We start from the raw sequence: 20,712 nt of genomic DNA, 5'->3' as shown, positions 1-20,712 counted from the left end.
ACACAAAACTCAACAAGAACTCGTGAGATAAGTTAGTATAAACCAATGCAGAAACCTTATCATTCTCTACTATAGCAAATCACTAAAATTATTATTCAACATTGCATACTAAATGCATCTGCATATTTAATACTCATATCCTCAAATAGAATCACTAAACAAGCAAACATATGCAAACATAACAGCAATCTGCCAAAACAGTATAGTCTGTAAAGAATGCAAGAGTATCAATACTTCTTAAACTCCAAAAATTATGAAAATTTACCACACTGTATAAAATTTATCAGAGATCATTTTGCAAAAAGTTTCAACATTTTATAACATTCTGAATTTTCTAGGGAATTTTAGCAACAACGGTAAACTTTCTGTTTTCAAACAGCAACATGTAGACTTGTAAAATAAGCATAGTAAAGGCTAGCAATGCCACTTTTATTGAAATAAAAGATGCAAAACATTATTATAAATAACAGCAAAAAAATCCTAAAAAAATAAATTTACGCTCCAAGCAAAACACATATCATGTGAACAATGAAAACATAGCTCCAAGTGAGGTTACTGATAATGTTGGAGACGAAAGAGGGGGTGCCTTCCGCGGCATCCCCAAGCTTAGTTGCTTGGATCTTCCTTGAATATTTCCTTCGGGTGCCTTGGGCGTCCCCAAGCTTAGGGTCTTTTAACTCCTCATTCTCCTCATATTGACATCTCACCCAAAACTTGAAAACTTCAATCACACAAAACTTAACGAAACTTCGTGAGATAGGTTAGTATGATAAAGAGCAAACCATTTCACTTTTGGTACTGTCAAAGACAAGATTCATAAATGTTCTCACACAATGCCCAATGTAGCATATCATTTCCACAATTTATATTGAGGAATATAAGCCATGGAAACTAGAAAACAAGCAAACCAAGCATTGAAAATAGAATCTGTCAAAAACAGAATAGTCTATAGTAATTTGTACTCCAACCATACTTCTGCTACTCCAAAAATTCTGAAAAATTAGGAAAACCTATATAATTCGTCTATTAATCCTTTGCAAAAAGGATCAACATTTTTATCATGCTTCTGTTAAAAATGAGAATTATTTTTGTGAGCGCATAAGTTTCAGTTTTCAGCAAGATCAAAGCAACTATCACTCAACAAGATCCTAAAGGTTTTACTTGGAAATTTATTGAAATTAAAGCTATAAAACATGATTACTAAAGTAGCCTAATCATTTGAACACACAAAAACAGTAGGTAAAAGTATTGGGTTGTCTCCCAACAAGCGCTTTTCTTTAATGCCTTTTAGCTAGGCATGATGATTTAATGATGCTTGCATAAAAGATATGAATTGAAACACAAAGAGAGCATCATGGAGCATATGACTAGCACATTTAAGTCTAACCCACTTCCAATGCATAGGGATTTTGTGAGAAAACAACTTATGGGAACAATAATCAACTAGCATAGGAAGGCAAAACAAACACAACTTCAAGATTTTCAACACATAGAGAGGAAATTTGATATTATTGCAATTCCTACAAGCATAAGTTCCTCCCGCATAATAATTTTAAGTAGCATCATGAAGAAATTAAACAATATAACCATCACATAAGGCACTATTTTCATGATGCATAAGCATAGAAATTTTGTTACTCTCCACATAAGCAAATTTATTTTCATCAATAGTAGTGGGAGAAAACTCAACAAAATAACTATCATGTGATTGAAAACTAAAATCATGATGACAAGTTTCATGATTATCATTATTATTCATAGCATACATGTCATCACCATAATAATCATACATGGCAACTTTGTTATCATAGTTAATTGAAGCCTTATCCAAAATGGTGGATTCATCATTAAATAAAGTCATGACCTCTCCGAATCCACTTTCATCATTATAATCATCATAAATAGGAGGCATGCAATCATTATAACAAATTTGCACATCAAATCTTGGGGGCTAAAAATATCATCTTCATCAAACATAGCATCTCCAAGCTTATGGCTTTGCATATCATTAGCATCATGGATATTCAAAGAATTCATACTAACAACATTGCAATCATGCTCATCATTCAAATATTTTGTGCCAAACATTTTATTGACTTCTTCTTCTAACAATTGAGCACAATTTTCTGAACCATCATTTTCAAGAAAGATATTACAAAGACGAATAATATGAGGCAACCTCAATTCCATTTATTTGTAATTTTATTTTAATAACGAAAGTAGTGATAAAACAAGAAACTGAAAGATTCAATTGCAAGATCTAAAGATATACCTTCATGCACTCACCTCCCCGGCAATGGCGCCAGAAAAGAGCTTGATGTCTACTACGCAACTTTATTCTTGTAGACACGTGTTGGGCCTCCAAGCGCAGAGTTTTGTAGGACAGTAGCAATTTTCCCTCAAGTGGATGACCTAAGGTTTCTCAATCCGTGAGAGGTGTAGGATGAAGATGGTCTCTCTCAAACGACCCTGCAACCAAATACAAGAAATCTCTTGTGTCCCCAACACACCCAAAACAATGGCGAATTGTATAGGTGCTCTAGTTCGACGAAGAGATGGTGATAAAGCGTAATATGGATAGTAGATATTGGTTTTGTAATCTTAAATTATAAAAACAGCAAGGTAACTAATAGTAAATGGGCACAAAACGGTGTTTCAATGCTTAAAAACAAGGCCTAGGGTTCGTACTTTCACTAGTGCAATCTCTCAACAGTGCTAACATGGTTGGATCATATGATTATCCCTCAAAGTACAACAAAGAATCACTCCTGAGTTCCTATTAGCGGAGAACAAAAGGTAGGAATTGTTTGTAGGGTGCGAAGCCACCTCAAAGCTATTCTTTCCGATCGATCTATTCAAGAGTTTGTACTAAAATAACACAAAGCTATTGTTTCCATTTGATCTATCCTAGAGTTCGTACTAGAATAACACCAAAGCATATTGACATTCATAATACTCAATCCACACAAAGAACTATAAAAGCGACCCCGAAGTTTCCATCAAAGAAAAACGTGCATTAACCCCTATGCATAGATCACCCCAATATCACCGCGGAAATTCTCGAGTTGAATGCCATAACATATATCAAGTGAATCAATAAGATACCCCAATTGTCACCTCAAGTATTCATACCACAAGACATATATCATGTGTTCTCGTCTCTGAATATTCAATCCGACATGACAAAACTTCAAAGGGTAAAGATTCAATTCATCACAACAATAGTATAGAGGGGAGAAACATCATATGGTCCGACTATATTAACAAATCCCATGATATAGATCACGAGAGAGAGAGAGATAAATCACATAGCTACTAGTACAAACCCTCAGCCACGAGGGTGGACTACTCCCTCCTCATCATGGTGGCCGCCGGGATGATGAAGATGGCCACCGAAGATGATTCCCCCCTCCGGCAGGGTGCCGGAACAGGTCTAGATTGGTTTTCAGTGGCTACGGGGCCCTGCGGTGATGGAACTTCTGATCTAGGTTACCCCCCAAGCGTTTCGAAATATTTGGGAATTTATAGTGCAAAGAGGGGGTGCGGGAGGCCACCAAGGTGGGCACAACCCACTTGGGCGCGCCAGGGGGCCTTGGCGCGTCCTGGTGGGTTGTGCCCCCCTCGGGGCACCCCCCAGGTGCAGCTCTGGCCCATTGGGTTCCTTCTGGTCCAAAAAAAATCTCCGTAAAGTTTCGCGGTGTTTGGACTCCATTTGATATTGATTTCCTGTGATGTAAAAAAACAAGCAAAAAACAGCAACTGGCACTGGGCACTGGGTCAATAGGTTAGTCCCAAAAAATGATATAAAGTTGCTATAAAATGATTGTAAAACATCCAAGAATGATAACATATTGGCATGAATACTTCATAAATTATAGATACGTTGGAGACGTATTAGCCCCCTATAGGACGAATAGGAGGAGAAGGAAAGGAAGGGAAGGGGAAGATTCGGCCTCCCCCTTTCCTTCCCCTTCCCCCTCTCTTTCCTTCCCCCTCTGATGGATATGGAAAGGGGGGGCGACTTGGAGGAGGCACCCAAGTAGGATTACTCCTACTTGGGGAGCCCCTTGCAGCCCCTCTCCCTCTCCCACCTATATATATGTGGGGGGCACCGCTAGAACACACAACATTGATTCCTAGCCGTGTGTGGCACCCCCCTCCATCGTTTACGCCTCCGGTCATATTCACATAGTGCTTAGGCGAAGCCCTGCGCTACGCGGATCACTTCACCATCACCGTCACCACGCCGTCGTGCTGACGGAACTCTCCCTTGACACTTTGCTGGATCAAGAGTTCGAGGGATGTCATCGAGCTAAACGTGTGCAAAACTCGGAGGTGCCGTACGTTCGGTGCTTGATCGGTCGGAATGAGAAGAAGTTTGACTACATCAACCGCATTGTCAAACGCTTCCGCTTTCGGTCTATGAGGGTACATGGACACACTCTCCCCCTCTTGTTGCTATGCATCTCCTAGATAGATCTTGCGTGAGCGTAAGAAATTTTTTGAAACTGCATGCTATGTTCCCCAACAATATAATCAAAGCCCCAAACATCAAATGGTTCAATAACAAGTGAATAGTTCATAGGCATTCCTGGCGTCTACTAATATTACCAATTCTTTGACATTGATCACAGGACAAGATAAACTTACGAGCATCATTGAAGAAAGTGGGCCAATAGAACCCGGATTACAATACCTTATGTGCAGTTCTATCTCCAGCGTGGTGTCCATAAGACTCGAAGTGGCACTTGTGTAGGATCTATTCCTATTCATGCTCAGGTACACAATGTCTAATAACACCATCGACTCCTTCTTTATAAAGGTGTGGATCTTCCCAAAAGTAATCTCTTAAATCATAGAAAACCTTTTTCTTTTGCTGGTATGTGAAACTAGGTGGTATCAGTTTAGCAACAATATAATTAGCATAATCAGTATACCATGGAGTATTATGAGAGGCATTTATGACATTTAATTGTTCATCAGGAAAGCTATCATCAATAAGCGGTGGGTCATCAAGAACATTCTCTAACCTAGACATGTTATCTGCAACGGGGTTCTCAGCTCCCTTTCTATCAATAATATGCAAATCAAATTCTTGTAACAAGAGAACCCATCTAATAGGTCTAGGTTTAGCATCTTTCTTTTCCATAAGATATTTAATAGCAGCATGATCAGTGTGAACAGTTCCTTTGGAATCAACAATATAAGGTCTGAACTTATCACATGCAAATACAACTACTAAAAATTGATTTTCAGTGGTAGCATAATTTCTCTGTGCACTGTCTAGAACTTTACTAGCATACTGAATAACATTTAAGTTCTTATCAACTCTTTCTCCTAGAACAACACCAACAACATAATCACTAGCTTCATAGATAATTTCAAAGGGTAAATTCCAATCAGGTGGTTGAACAATAGGAGTAGAAATCAAGGCTTTCTGAAGTATTTTGAATGCTTCTACACAATCATCATCAAAAACAAAAGGAACATCTTTTTGTAAGAGATTAGTGAGAGGCCTAGAAATTTTAGAGAAGTCTTTAATAAACCTCCTATAGAAACCATCATGACCAAGGAAACTTTGTATACCTTTCATATCTTTAGGACACGACATCTTTTCAATAGCATCTACTTTAGCTTTATCAACTTCAATACCTCTTTCGGAAATTTTATGCCCCGGGACAATACCTTCATTAACCATAAAGTGGCACTTTTCCCAATTCAAGACAAGATTAGTTTCTTCACATCTCTACAAAACTCAATCAAGATTTCCAAAGAAATCATCAAAAGAAGTTCCATAAACGGAGAAATCATCCATGAAAACCTCAATAATATTTCACAAAAATCAGAGAATATAGCAGTCATACATCTTTGAAAGGTAGCAGGTGCATTGCATAAACCAAAAGGCATACGTCTATAAGCAAAGGTACCGAAAGGGCAAGTAAAAGTGGTTTTCTCTTGATCATCTTTTGACACACGTATTTGAGAGAAACCAAAATAACCATCTAGAAAGCAAAAATGAGTATGTTTGGGTAGTATTTCTAGCATTTGATCAATAAAAGGTAGAGGGTAATGATCTTTCCTTGTAGCTTTATTTAATTTGCGAAAATCAATTACCATTCTATAACCTGTAACAATTCTTTGAGGAATCAATTCATTCTTCTCATTAGTAACAACAGTAATACCTACCTTCTTAGGGACACAATGAACAGGACTTACTCATTGACTATCAGCAATAGGATAAATTATACCTGCCTCCAGAAGCTTCAGTATTTCATTTCTTACCACTTCTTTCATCTTAGGGTTTAATCGTTGTTGAAGATAAACAACCAGTTTAGCATCTTTCTCCAATTTAATTTTGTGCTGCATAGAGTGGGACTAATGCCCTTAAGATCATCAGGAGTATATCCAATAGCGGCATGGTGTGATACATCTCCAACGTATCTATAATTTTTGATTGCTCCATGCTATCTTATCTACTGTTTTGGACATTATCGGGCTTTATTATCCACTTTTATATTATTTTTGGGACTAACCTATTAACCGAGGGCCCAGCCCAGAATTGCTGTTTTTTGCATGTTTTAGGGTTTCGAAGAAAAGGAATATCAAACGGAGTCCAAACGGAATGAAACCTTCGGGAACGTGATTTTCTCACCGAATACAACTCAGGAGACTTGGACCCTACGTCAAGCCAACTAACAGGAGGCCACGAGGTAGGGGGCGCGCCTGCCCCCCCCCCCCAGGTGCGCCCTCCACCCTCGTGGGCCCCCTGTTGCTCCATTGACATACTTCTTCCTCCTATATATACCCACGTACCCCCAAACGATCAGAACAGGAGCCAAAACCCTAATTCCACCATCGTAACTTTCTGTATCCACAAGATCCCATCTTGGGGCCTGTTCCGGAGCTCCACCGGAGGGGGCATCGATCACGGAGGGCTTCTACATCAACACCATAGCCTCTCCGATGAAGTGTGAGTAGTTTACTTCAGTCCTACGGGTCCATAGTTAGTAGCTAGATGGCTTCTTCTCTCTTTTTGGATCTCAATACAATGTTCTACCCCTCTCTTGTGGAGATCTATTCGATGTAATCTTCTTCTTGTGGTGTGTTTGTTGAGACCGATGAATTGTGGGTTTATGATCAAGTCTATCTATGAATAATATTTGAATCTTCTCTGAATTCTTTTATGTATGATTGGTTATCTTTGCAAGTCTCTTCGAATTATCAGTTTGGTTTGGCCTACTAGATTGATCTTTCTTGCAATGGGAGAAGTGCTTAGCTTTGGGTTCAATCTTGCGGTGTCCTTTCCCGGTGACAGTAAGGGCAGCAAGGCACGCATTGTATTGTTGCCATCGAGGATAACAAGATGGGGTTTTCTTCATATTGCATGAGTCTATCCCTCTACATCATGTCATCTTTCTTAAGGCGTTACTCTCTTTTTAACTTAATACTCTAGATGCATGCTGGATAGCGGTCGATGAGTGGAGTAATAGTAGTAGATGCAAGCAGGAGTCGGTCTACTTGTCTCGGATGTGATGCCTATATACATGATCATACCAAGATATTCTCATAACTATGCTCAATTCTGTCAATTGCTCAATAGTAATTTGTTCACCCACCGTACAATACTTATGCTCTCGAGAGAAGCCACTAGTGAAACCTATGGCCCCAGGGTCTATCTTTATCATATTAATCTCCTATTACTTAGTTATTTACTTTGCTATTTATTTTACTTTGCATCTTTATCATAAAAATACCAAAAATATTATCTTATCATATCTATCAGATCTCACTCTCGTAAGTGGCCCTATAGGGATTGACAACCCCTATTTGCGTTGGTTGCGAGGATTTATTTATTTTGTGCAGGTACAAGGGACTCGCGCGTAGCCTCCTACTAGATTGATACCTTGGTTCTCAAAAACTGAGGGAAATACTTACGCTACTTTGCTGCATCATCCCTTCCTCTTCGGGGAAAACCAACGCAGTGCTAAAAGAGGTAGCAAGAAGGATTTCTGCCGCCGTTGCCGTGGAGGTCTACGCAAAAGTCAACATACCAAGTACCCATCACATACCCTTATCTCCCGCATTACATTATTTTCCATTTGCCTCTCGTTTTCCTCTCCCCCCAATTCACCCTTGACGTTGTATTCGCCCTCTCTCTCTATCCTCCCTCTCTTTCTCTATTTGCCCCTTTTGTCCGCTTGCTTTTTGTTTGCTTGTGTGTCAGTTTGCTTGTTTGTCGCGATGGCTCAATACAATACTAAATTGTGTGACTTCACCAATACCAACAACAATGATTTTATTAGCACTCCGATTGCTCCTCTTACCGATGCCGAATCTTGTGAAATTAATACTGCTTTGTTGAATCTTGTCATGAAAGATCCGTTCTCCGGCCTTCCTAGTGAAGATGCCGCTACCCATCTAAATAGCTTCGTTGATTTGTGTGACATGCAAAAGAAAAAAGATGTGGATAATGATATTGTTAAATTGAAGTTATTTCCTTTTTCGCTTAGAGATCGTGCTAAAGCTTGGTTTTCGTCTTTGCCTAAATATAGTATTGATTCCTGGAACAAGTGCAAAGATGCTTTTATCTCTAAGTATTTTCCTCCCGCTAAGATGATCTCTCTTAGAAAAGATATTATGAACTTTAAGCAACTTGATCATGAACATGTCGCCCAAGCTTGGGAGAGAATGAAATTAATGATACGTAATTGCCCTACTCATGGTTTAAATTTGTGGATGATTATACAAAAAATTTATGCCGGATTGAATTTTGCTTCTAGAAATCTTTTAGATTCGGCCACGGGAGGTACTTTTATGGAGATCACTTTAGGAGAAGCTACTAAACTCCTAGATAATATTATGGTTAATTATTCTCAATGGCACACTGAAAGATCTATTAATAAAAAGGTGCATGCGATAGAAGAAATTAATGTTTTGAGTGGAAAGATGGATGAACTTATGAAATTATTTTCTAATAAGAGTGTTTATTCTGATACTAATGATATGCCCTTATCTACTTTGATTGAGAATAATAATGAATCTATGGATGTGAATTTTGTTGGTAGGAACAATTTTGGTAATAATGTGTATAGAGGAAATTTCAATCCTAGGCCTTATCCTAGTAATCCCTCTAATAATTATGGTAATTCCTACAACAATTCCTATGGAAATTATAATAAGATGCCCTCTGATTTTGATTCTAATATTAAAGAATTTATTACTTCACAAAAGAATTTTAATGCTATGATTGAAGAAAATTTGCTTAAGATTGATGATTTGGCTAGGAACATTGATAGAATTGCTCTTGATGTTGATTCTTTGAAACTTAGATCTATTCCACCTAAGCATAATATCAATGAGTCTCTCAAAGCCATGAGAATTTCCATTGACGAGTGCAAAGAAAGAACCGCTGGGATGCGTGCTAAGAAAGATGCCTTTATAAAAGCGTGTTCTTCTAGTTCCTATGAAAATAATGATGAAGATCTAAAAGTTATTGATGTGTCCCCTATTAAATCTTTGTTTTTAAATATGAATCTTTATAATGATGGGACTGAATATGATCCACCTTTACCTAGAAGGCGTTCCAAGAATTCTGAATCTTTCGATCTTGATGCTAAATTTGATAAAAGTGAGATTGAAGAAATTAAAACCCTAGATGTTGCTAAACCCACTATTATGGATTTCAAGGAATTTAACTATGAAAATTGCTCTTTGATTGATTGTATTTCCTTGTTGCAATCCATGCTAAATTCTCCTCATGCTTATAGTCAAAATAAAGCGTTTACTAAACATATCGTTGATGCCTTGATGTAATCTTATGAAGAAAAACTTGAATTGGAAGTTTCTATCCCTAGAAAACTTTATGATGAGTGGGAACCAACTATTAAAGTTAAAATTAAAGATCATGAATTCTATGCTTTATGTGATTTGGGTGCTAGTGTTTCCACGATTCCAAAGACTTTGTGTGATTTGTTAGGTTTCCATGATTTTGAAGATTGCTCTCTAAACTTGCACCTTGTGGATTCCACTATTAAGAAACCTATGGGAAGAATTAATGATGTTCTTATTGTTGCAAATAGTAATTATGTGCCCGTAGATTTTATTGTTCTTGACATAGATTCCAATCCTTCATGTCCTATTATTCTTGGTAGACCTTTCCTTAGAATGATTGGTGCAATTATTGATATGAAGGAAGGAAATATTAGATTCCAATTTCCGTTAAGCAAAGGCATGGAACACTTTCCTAGAAATAAAATTAAATTACCTTATGAATCTATTATGAGAGCCACTTATGGATTGCCTACCAAAGATGGCAATACCTAGATCTATTCTTGCTTGATATGCCTAGCTAGGGGCGTTAAACGATAGTGCTTGTTGGGAGGCAACCCAATTTTATTTTTATTCCTTGATTTTTGCTCCTGCTTAGTAATAAATAAATAATTAGCCTCTGTTTTGGTTGTTTTTGCTCGACTCTTGCCGCCCTAGTTTCTGTCATACTCGTGTTATGTTCCTTGATTTTCCGTCCCTTATGCAGTTGGGTGTTATGGGGACCCCTTGACAGTTCGCTTTGAATAAAACTCCTCCAGCAAGGCCCAACCTTGGTTTTACATTTGCCTAACAACCTAAACTTTTCCCTTGGGAGTAATTAACCCAAGGTCATATTTATTTTAACCCCCCCGGGCCAGTGCTTCTCGAAGTGTTGGTCCAACCTGAGCGATGTCCGGCGCCCCCTGGGCAACCAGGGTCTATGCCAACCCGATGTCTTGCTCATCTGGTGTGCCCTGAGAACGAGATATGTGCAGCTCCTATCGGGATTTGTCGGCACATTCGGGTGGCTTTGCTGGTCTTGTTTTACCATTGTCGAAATGTCTTGTAACCGGGATTCCGAGTCTGATCGGGTCGTCCTGGGAGAAGGAATATCCTTCGTTGACTGTGAGAGCTTGTGATGGGATAAGTTGGGACACCCCTGCAGGGTTTTGAACTTTCGAAAGTCATGCCCGCGGTTATGGGCAGATGGGAATTTGTTAATATCCGGTTGTAGAGAACTTGACACTTAACTTAATTAAAATGCATCAACCGCGTGTGTAGCCGTGATGGTCTCTTCTCGGCGGGGTCCGGGAAGTGAACATGGCTTTGGAGTTATGTTTGAACGTAAGTAGATTCAGGATCACTTCTTGGTCATTTCTAGTTCACGACCGTGCTTTGCTTCTCTTCTCGCTCTCATTTGCGTAAGTTAGCCACCATATATGCTAGTGCTTGCTGCAGCTCCACCTCACTACCTTTTCCTACCCATAAGCTTAAAAAGTCTTGATCACGAGGGTGTGAGATTGCTGAGTCCCCGTGACTCACAAATTACTTCCAAAACAGTTGCAGGTGCCGATGATGCCCATGCAGATGACGCAACTGAGCTCAAGTGGGAGCTCGATGAAGATCGTGTTCGTTGTGGGGTTTTGTTTCCTTTAGATCAGTAGTGGAGCCCAGTTGGGGCGATCGGGGATCTATTGCATTAGGGGTTGTCTTTCTTTATTTAGTTCCGTAGTCGGACCTTGATTGTATTCTGGATGATGTAATGCTATATTCATGTATTGTGTGAAGTGGTGATTGTAAGCCAACTCTTTGTCCCTTTCTTATTCAGTACTTGGGGTGTGTAAAGATTACCCCTCTTGCGACATGCCTACTATGCGGTTATGCCTCTAAGTCGTGCTCCGACACGTGGGAGATATAGCTGCATCGTGGGTGTTACAAGTTGGTATCAGAGCCTTCCCCGACTTAGGAGCCCCCTGCTTGATCGAATCGCTGCCGTTGTTGAGTCTAGAAAAATGTTTTGAGTCTTATAGGATTATATATATCAGAGAGTAGGATTCTTTTTACTCCTCAATCCATTCGTCGCTCTGGTGAGGCCTCCCGACGTAGAGTTTTGACTCTTCTCTTCTCAAATTTCATGAAAAATATTGGGATCACGCGGGTATCTTGGAATCGTTCCGATGGTTTTGTGACGAGAACATTGTTCTTGGTGCCTGAGGGAGTCCTGGATTAGGGTGTGTTTGGATAGCCGGACTATACCTTCAGCCGGACTCCTAGACTATGAAGATACAAGATTGAAGACTCCGTCCCGTGTCCGGAAGGGACTTTCCTTGGCGTGGAAGGCAAGCTTGGCGATACGGATATGTAGATCTCCTACCATTGTAACCGACTCTATGTAACCCTAACCCTATCCGGTGTCTATATAAACCGGAGGGTTTTAGTCCGTAGGACGACATACACATCAACAATAATCATACCATAGGCTAGCTTCTAGGGTTTAGCCTCCTCGATCTCGTGGTAGATCTACTCTTGTACTACCCATATCATCAATATTAATCAAGCAGGACGTAAGGTTTTACCTCCATCGAGAGGGCCCGAACCTGGGTAAAACTTCTTGTCCCTTACCTCCTGTTACCATCCGGCCTAGAAGCACAGTTCGGGACCCCCTACCCGAGATCCGCCGGTTTTGACACCGACATTGGTGCTTTCATTGAGAGTTCCTTTGTGTCATCACCATCAGGCTCGATGGCTCCTACGATCACCAATAGCGATGCAGTCCAGGGTGAGACCTTCCTCCCCGGACAGATCTTCGTCTTCGGCGGATTCGCACTACGGGCCAATTCGCTTGGCCGTCTGGAGCAGATCGAAAGCTACGCCCCCGGCCGTCAGGTCAGATTTGGAAGTTTGAACTACACGGCTGGCATCCGCGGGGACTTGATCTTCAATAGATTCGAGCCATTGCCGAGCGCGCCGCACTATCACGACGAGCATGATTTAGCTCTGCCGCCAAACAGTGCCCTGGAGGCCGCACCCGCGTCAGCTCCGACCCTTAATTCGGAGCCAACTGCGCCGATCGAGGATGGGCGGATGGACGCCACCTCGGGGGCTGCGACACCAACGGCGATTGAGCCGAACACCAGCCCCGTACTCTGCGAGACTCGTGACTCCAAGGAGCCGGACTCCTCTCCGGACTCCGAACCCTCCGCGCCCCTGCCGATCGAATCCGATTGGGCGCCGATCATGGAGTTCACTGCCGCGGACATCTTTCAGCACTCGCCTCTCGGCGATATCCTGAAGTCACTGAAGTCTCTCTCTTTATCAGGAGAGCCCTAGCTGGACTACGGTCAGCAAGGTTGGGGTACGGACGATGAAGAAATTCAAAGCCCACCCACCACCCACTTTGTAGCCACTGTCAACGACTTAACCGACATGCTCGACCTCGACTCTGAAGACATCGATGGTATGGACGCCGATGAAGGAGACGATGAAGAACCAGCGCCTATTGGGCCCTGGAATGCCACCTCGTCACATGACGTATACATGGTGGACGCACCAAAAGATGACGACGAGGAGCGAAAGGACGCACCGAAGGCTTGTTCCCTCGAAAAGCAGTCAAAGCAGCGACGCAGGCGCCGCCCCAAATCCCGGCCCGACAGAAATAGCGATCACACAGACCCAGCGCTGGAGCAGGGCGAACCGCTGCCGGACAACGGCAATCCGGATAATCAAACCGAACAAACAAATCCTATCAAGGATCATGGTCCGGACGACATAACGCCGGACAGGCACCCGGAGCAGCAGACTACCCGTAAAAGGCTTGTTGCCACCGCGACGAGTCTGAGAAAGTAGAAGCAAAGGCTCAAGGCCGCGCAAGACACACTCCAAATCAGATGGAGTAAAATACTCAACACAGCAGCAAGGTACGGCGACAATCGCCCCTACAAGAGCTACCCAAAGCGGAAGCTGCTACCTGAATTCGATGAGGAGGCCTCAGACCCCCCACAACCAAATATCAAAGCAGCCACCTGGTCGGACGGATGACCCCTCTACCAACACAGAGCGGCATACAATGCCGCTCACCATACAACACGCAACCAATGCGGGGGCTCGCACCCAAAGAACAATGCAACAAGATCCATCTACGGACCACGCAAGCGCGCCCCAGCATACAATGCAACACAACAAACATCCGAACAACGCGGTACACCCCCTATGTTTCACCGATGAGGTGCTGGACCATGAATTTCCAGAGGGATTCAAGCCCGTAAACATAGAGGCATACGACGGAACAACAGACCCTGGGGTCTGGATTGAGGACTACATCCTTCATATCCATATGGCTCGAGGAGATGATCTCCACGCCATCAAGTACCTACCCTCAAGCTCAAAGGGCCAGCTCGTCACTGGCTCAAAGGCCTCCCCGAAAGCTCCATTGGAAGTTGGGAAGAGCTCGAAGACGCCTTTCGGGCAAATTTTCAAGGGACTTATGTCCGACCTCCGGATGCGGACGATTTGAGTCATATAACTCAACAGCCCGAAGAGTCAGCCCGAAAGTTTTGGAACAGGTTTCTTACTAAAAAGAACCAGATTGTCGACTGTCCGGATGCCGAAGCCTTAGCGGCTTTCAAGCATAGCGTTCGTGACGAATGGCTCGCCACACACCTTGGCCAAAATAAGCCGAGAACGATGGCCACATTAACAAACCTCATGACCCGTTTTTGCACGGGAGAGGACAGCTGGCTAGCCAGATGCAGCACCAGCGACCCCAGTACATCTAAAGTTAGAGATGGAAACGGGAAATCACAGCGCAACAGCAATAACAAACGCCGGAATAAAGAAGACAGCGCGAAGGGCACGGCAGTAAATGCCGGATTCAAAAGCTCTCGGCCAGGACAAAAGCCGCCCCCTAAAGGCACCAGGGATGAATTGTCCAGCCTCAACAAAATTCTGGACCAAGTATGTCAGATTCATAGTACCCCTGGTAAACCTGCTAATCATACCCACAGAGAATGTTGGGTCTTCAAGCAGTCCGGCAAGCTCAACGCCGTACATAAGGGGGAGGATACACCAAGTGAAGATGAGGACGAGCCCCCCAATCAAGACACGGGGGAACAAAAGCAATTTCCACCAGAAGTCAAAACAGTAAACGTGTTACACGTAATCAAGGGAAAAAACAATGCGGCACTCCCAGGAAAGTATACCCCAGTGCCTATCACCACGAAGTCCTGCCACTGGTCATCTCAACCGATCACTTTCGACCATCGTGATTACTCAGCAAGTATCCGACACGCAGGATGGGCTGCCCTGGTATTAGACCCAGTAATTGGCGGATATCACTTCACAAAGGTCTTGATGGACGGCGGCAGTAGCCTAAACCTAATATATCAGGATACAATCCACGGGATGGGGCTAGACCCAACACAAATTAGCCATAGCAATACTACCTTTAAAGGAGTAACTCCAGGCCCAGGGGCTCGTTGTACGGGCTCCCTCCTACTACAAGTTACATTCGGCTCCCCCAATAACTTCCGTCGCGAGCATTTAACTTTCCACATCGCTCTGTTTCAAAGTGGCTATCAAGCACTGCTCGGACGCGAAGCTTTCGGTCGCTTTAATGCAATACCACACTACGCCTCCCTCACACTCAAAATGCCCGGTCCACGTGGCATCATTACAGTGCACGGAAATATCAAGCGATCTATGCGCGCCAAAGAGAGTGAGGCTGCCGTGGCCGCCGCACACTAAAGGCGCCTGGACAAACGAAAGCATCCAATAGGTCGTCAAGACCTCAGATACAACTAATCAAGTCCGGTGCCGCTATTTATACGGAAATAAGTGGTCACACCCCTATTTGTCAATACAAGGGGCTCAACGCGCGCAGACAAGTGGCAATTTCTTATCATCTTGAATTACACATGGTTTCTTTAAAAACTATCCTTTTGCAAGACAACTTTTTCACTTAACTTCCTCTCTTTTACAGACGATCATCGTGCTACACCCGTCTAGGATACGGCACAACGGAGACACAGGCGCAGACGTGCAGCAGGGACCCACTCTGTCGTGGTTTTGTAACGGCAGATGTCCTAGAGAAAGGACTTAGTCGTGGAGCCATCGCGACGGGTTAGCTTGAAGGGGTTAAAGCAGACATAGGGACGCAAGAGAATTTATACTAGTTCGGCCCCTTCGATGAAGGTAAAAGCCTACGTCTAGTTGTGATGGAATTGATGGGGTTTCGATGACTAGGGAGCAAACAAGCTTCGCCTATGTCTCGAGTTGTTGTCTGTTGTCTTGAACCGCTGCCGGGTCGTCCCCTTATATACACGGGTGACACCCGTCGGTTCACGGAGTCCCAATACCGGCTCATAGATGCGTCCGGTTTGGTCTCTACTTATTCCTAACTTACAATACAAGTTAACTACCAACGCCGGTTTACGGCTACAGGCCTTGAACCGACCATGGGCCTTGAGCCCTCATCTGCCTTCTTGGGCTTTAACATACTTAACTACTGACGAAGTTAACCCAGCCTAGATAGGCCGGTTTACGCCCAGTAGTAATATCCCCAACATTAGGCCCTAGATTGATTTGAACATGTTCATATCAATCCTTTAGCAAAAACCTTCATCTTCAATATCTTCTTGTAGTTTGTTAAACCGCCGTGATGTCATCTTCTCTGGTCGTTGTAAACTGGCGTGACGTCACCTGTTATAAAGGACCTTAATAGGCCTGCGACAACTAAGGCGACATCTTCGTTTCCAAACCCTCGGTCCCTTGATTTTCGCGCCTGACTCCTGTCCCTTGCCTTATAAATAGGACCGAAGGGTCATTTCTTTTTCCCCTCCGTGCCCTTCTGCTTTGTCTTCCTCGCGTCGCCCAGCTTCGGAGCTCCGCCGCCACCGTCAACCTCTGCATCAACCTTGGCCGCTGCATCAACCTGGGCGCACCAGAGTACCGCGGCAACCTTCCGCGTCTTTCTCATCTCCAGTAAGTCTTCTGTTCTTTTCAACACAGATCTGTTCTAGGGTTTCATGTTCTTCTAGTGTTCATCGCCTGTTTCGTGTTCATGCGATAGCTCCTAGATGCACCTGTGAATCCTTGCTCTGTGTAGCGGTAGGTTTTAGCATCCGCCTTCAGTTTCATGCCTCAAGACCATAGATCTATCTGTATCTCTGCCCATTGATCCAGTACTGTTCTTTTCTGAACCTTGAATACTTTCCTTCTTTTCTGAACTTGCTTCAGATCCATTGCTGTAGAGAAGTCTTGTGAAATCTGTTTCTGTAAACTTACTCATCTGCTTCAATGTTTAGACCAGGCGGTTTAACTTTGTAGAAAAAAATTGCCAAACCGGTATATACCATTAGTCCTCTTGTTGAACCGCCAGATGTTGTTGCTTCATAAAACTCCGGTTTAGATAGATTTGTCTCTAGTTTAACATTGCACATACCAATGTACCTTAATCAATGCGTTTTTGAACCGGGATCATCTACCTTGTAGATTTCATCATGGCCAAGCAAGTATATGAGTGCAACTGGGTTCCTTCTCGTGTCACAGAGGCTCAACTGGATGATTTAGTCCTGATCGGCGCCTTAGGCAGCAAAGATACCATCCATTGGAGGGCTCCTGGCAAAGAATGCCCTCCCACACCTCAAGAAGGAGAGGTCATTGTTTTTGTAGATCACTTAGCCCGGGGCTTTAAGCCGCCCGGTTCTAAATTTTACCGGGACGTTTTAGCCGATTTTCAACTCCATCCACAAGATACTGGCCCCAACTCTGTTACAAACATGTGTCACTTCCAAGTGCTCTGTGAGGCGTTCTTTCAAGAGGAGCCCACAGTGGAATTATTCAGAGATTGTTTCCATCTAAACCGCCGTACTGAGTTTACTGACGGCTCCAATACGGAGTTGGGTGGCGTGGCGATTCAGAAAAGGAAAGAGGTCACATACCCTCACGCCAAACTGCACAGCCACCCCAAAGAGTGGAATCAAACATGGTTCTACTGCAAAGACACCTCCCCTGCTGGTGAAAATCCCATGCATGGCTTTCGTCCGGAGCGGCTCAGCAATACACACCCTTTTCCGCAAAGGTTGACAGCCCAGGAGAGAAGCAAATATGCTCATCAACTGTCGAAGCTCAGAGCCTTTATGGCCAACGGTTTAACAGGGGTTGACCTCGCCCGCTGTTGGATATCATGGAGCATACTGCCCCTTAGCCAGCGCTCCGGTTTGATGTGCGAGTATACTGGCAGCGTCGATGACCCACTGCGACATTCCAACATCCAGCTCACCGATGAAGAATTCACAGAGGCTGTGAATAAGATGCTGAATGAACCGGAACACATCTGTGCTAAAACCGGCCTGCTTCCCTTCTGTGCCACCAACAAACTGCCAGCTGTAAGAGTTTGATTTTCCTTTTTGCTAAATCTGCTATTGATATATCTGGTCATTGTTTAATATCAGTGTCTGTGTAACCAGGGCAATGATCCGTTTTGGAGCAAGAAACTGCCGCAGGAGAAACCAGAAAAACCAGACAAACCGGAAAGAGCAACCCGGCAAAAGACTAAAGCTGTGAAGAAGACTGCCCACAGGAAAAGAACCACTGCATCCTCTAACCCGGCCCCTGATGATGATGTGGATAATCCGGACCTTGAGGTAGGGGTTGACTCACTTGGCTTATTCTTCATGCGTCTTATTGATAATGATATTTGTCAGGATGATGCCGAAGCCAGCCATGCTGATGCTGCAAAGGTAATTATTCTCTCTTCCGATTCAGAACCTTTGCCTTCACTAAAAATCCGTCAGGCAAACCGGAAAGTTAAATTTTCTCATCCTCTTGCTTATTTGGATCCCAAATTTCTTATGAAGACCCAACAGCACGAAGCTCGTCGCACAACCCGGCACAACGGCCAGGTAGTTACCTCCGCCGGTTTACCGAACAGTCCGGTTTGGAAACACCGTTCAGAGGTCTCTAATTTGCTTGTCAGTGCTTGTCCTAAAGCGGGCTGCTTTCGTCAACCTCTTAATCCATCTGACTCTGATTACCAGGTTACTTCCCACTCATCCTCTGGCGAGTCATCGGCTACTCAGCTGCCACCGCTCAAAACGGTGCTTGGGTAAGCTATACTTATCACAATATTTGCAGCACATCACCTTGGAACATATGTTGTATTTAATTTTGTTATTCCTTTCAGGGCCAAGCCTAGGCCAAGCAAGAAGGCTCGTCTGGACAAAGCGGCCGAAGAGGATGCCGTCCTTGAACCGGGCAAAACACCAGATCTTGAAGCGGCTATCCCTAAGGATATGCCCAATGACCCGCCGCAGCAAGACGGCGATCTTATTGCTGAAGAGAGACCTATTGATACCTCAAGTCCTGTCAATCAGCCCACAAGCTCCATCTGGATTGAGAAATCCACCGGTCCAACAAAGCCTACTGACAAGCCAACAGCCCCAGTGCAAACCAGCGATACCAAGGATGATGAGGTTGTCATTACTGGCATTGGCCATACAGAGCCAAGCAATCCTGTCGCTTTATCCAAACATTCTGCCAAGGAAGAATTTGCTGCCTTTGGCAAAGGCAAGTGGAATGCTGATCTGGTGACTTACGCTGCTCTGAACGCCCAAGATATCCATTCCGGCTACCTGAACCGGCTGTATACCAGTCGTGACTATGAAGCCGGTCTAGTTAATATGATGAAAGATAAATATGAGGTAACTTCCATATGCTCTTTCCTGCTTGTATATTTCAATTCTTGTTGACGCTCCTAGCCCCCGAGGGCCAGTTTGTAATCTTCTTTCAAACCGGGACTTACTAATATAAATCTTAATGCTTTGAAATTCGCTGATGTAGTCCCCAAGGGCCGGTTCAACTTAGCGTAGTTAAACCGGGACTTTAAGTAATTGAGACCGCCGCATCAGAATATATACGAGCAAATAGCCATTAGCCCCCAAGTGCCAAGTTGAATAGTTGTATTGATCTTGGGACTTTGCAAGCAATTGAAAGATGAAGATCGAATATGCATTAGCCCCCAAGTGCCAAGTGCATAACTTGTTATGTGGTTGGTACTTCAATCCTTGTACCATTTTGCTGAATCATATAACTGTCTGCATGCAGGCTGAGCTGAAGACGAAAGAAAGCCAAGTCGCCGACCTCCAAGATAATCTGAAATCCCAACAAGCTGAAACCTCCAAAGCAAAAGAGGAATTAACTAGAGCTTTAAGCGCCATGGAACAGCTTAAGGAGAGCTTCAAGAAGAAGCGGGCGGATTGGGCCACTGAAAATTCTGCTTTAATAAAACGAGCAGAAGATGCCGAGGCTGCACTAAAACCGGTGGCGGATGAACTGACCAGCATAAAGCGGCACATGCATGCCATGACCACTGCTATCTTTGGTAAGCCAGTTTGACTTCTGAATTGATTCTGCCGTCTTACAGAGCTGCCGGTTTGTTAACCCTTTATGATATTTCAGGGACACGCATTGGTCACTTGGGTTCAGATGTGCGGAAGAAATTGAAAGCTGCCTACACGTTGGTCGAACAACTGTACACTGGTGCATAGCGGATCATCTGTACTGCATCCCACAACAAGCCGGCGCCCACTTTGATTTAGGACACTCTGATGAAACTGTCGGTGCTTCCTGCCCGGGTTGAAGAGCTGAAGAAATCTGCTGCTTGAACCGGTGCGATCAATGCCTTAATCCGGGCAAAAGCTTGGGTGCCGGATTTTAATCCTATTGAAGCGGCTCAGGGCTATCCCATCTTGAAGGAAGATGGGTCGGAGTTTAGTGAAGCGGATCTGCAAGCAATAAACCGGGAGGTGCGTCCGCTAGCTTGTCAATTGGCTGAAGAAGCAGACTTGTCTCATTATCAAGCCCAATACGACAATCAAAACAAGTGAATAGCTGCACCAATTCATGAAG

The sequence above is a fragment of the Triticum urartu genome, chromosome 7A (assembly GCF_056163025.1).
Source record: "Triticum urartu cultivar PI428250 chromosome 7A, HENAU_Tu73, whole genome shotgun sequence".
NCBI classification, from domain to species: domain Eukaryota; kingdom Viridiplantae; phylum Streptophyta; class Magnoliopsida; order Poales; family Poaceae; genus Triticum; species Triticum urartu.
Note: the sequence above shows the minus strand (reverse complement) of the source record.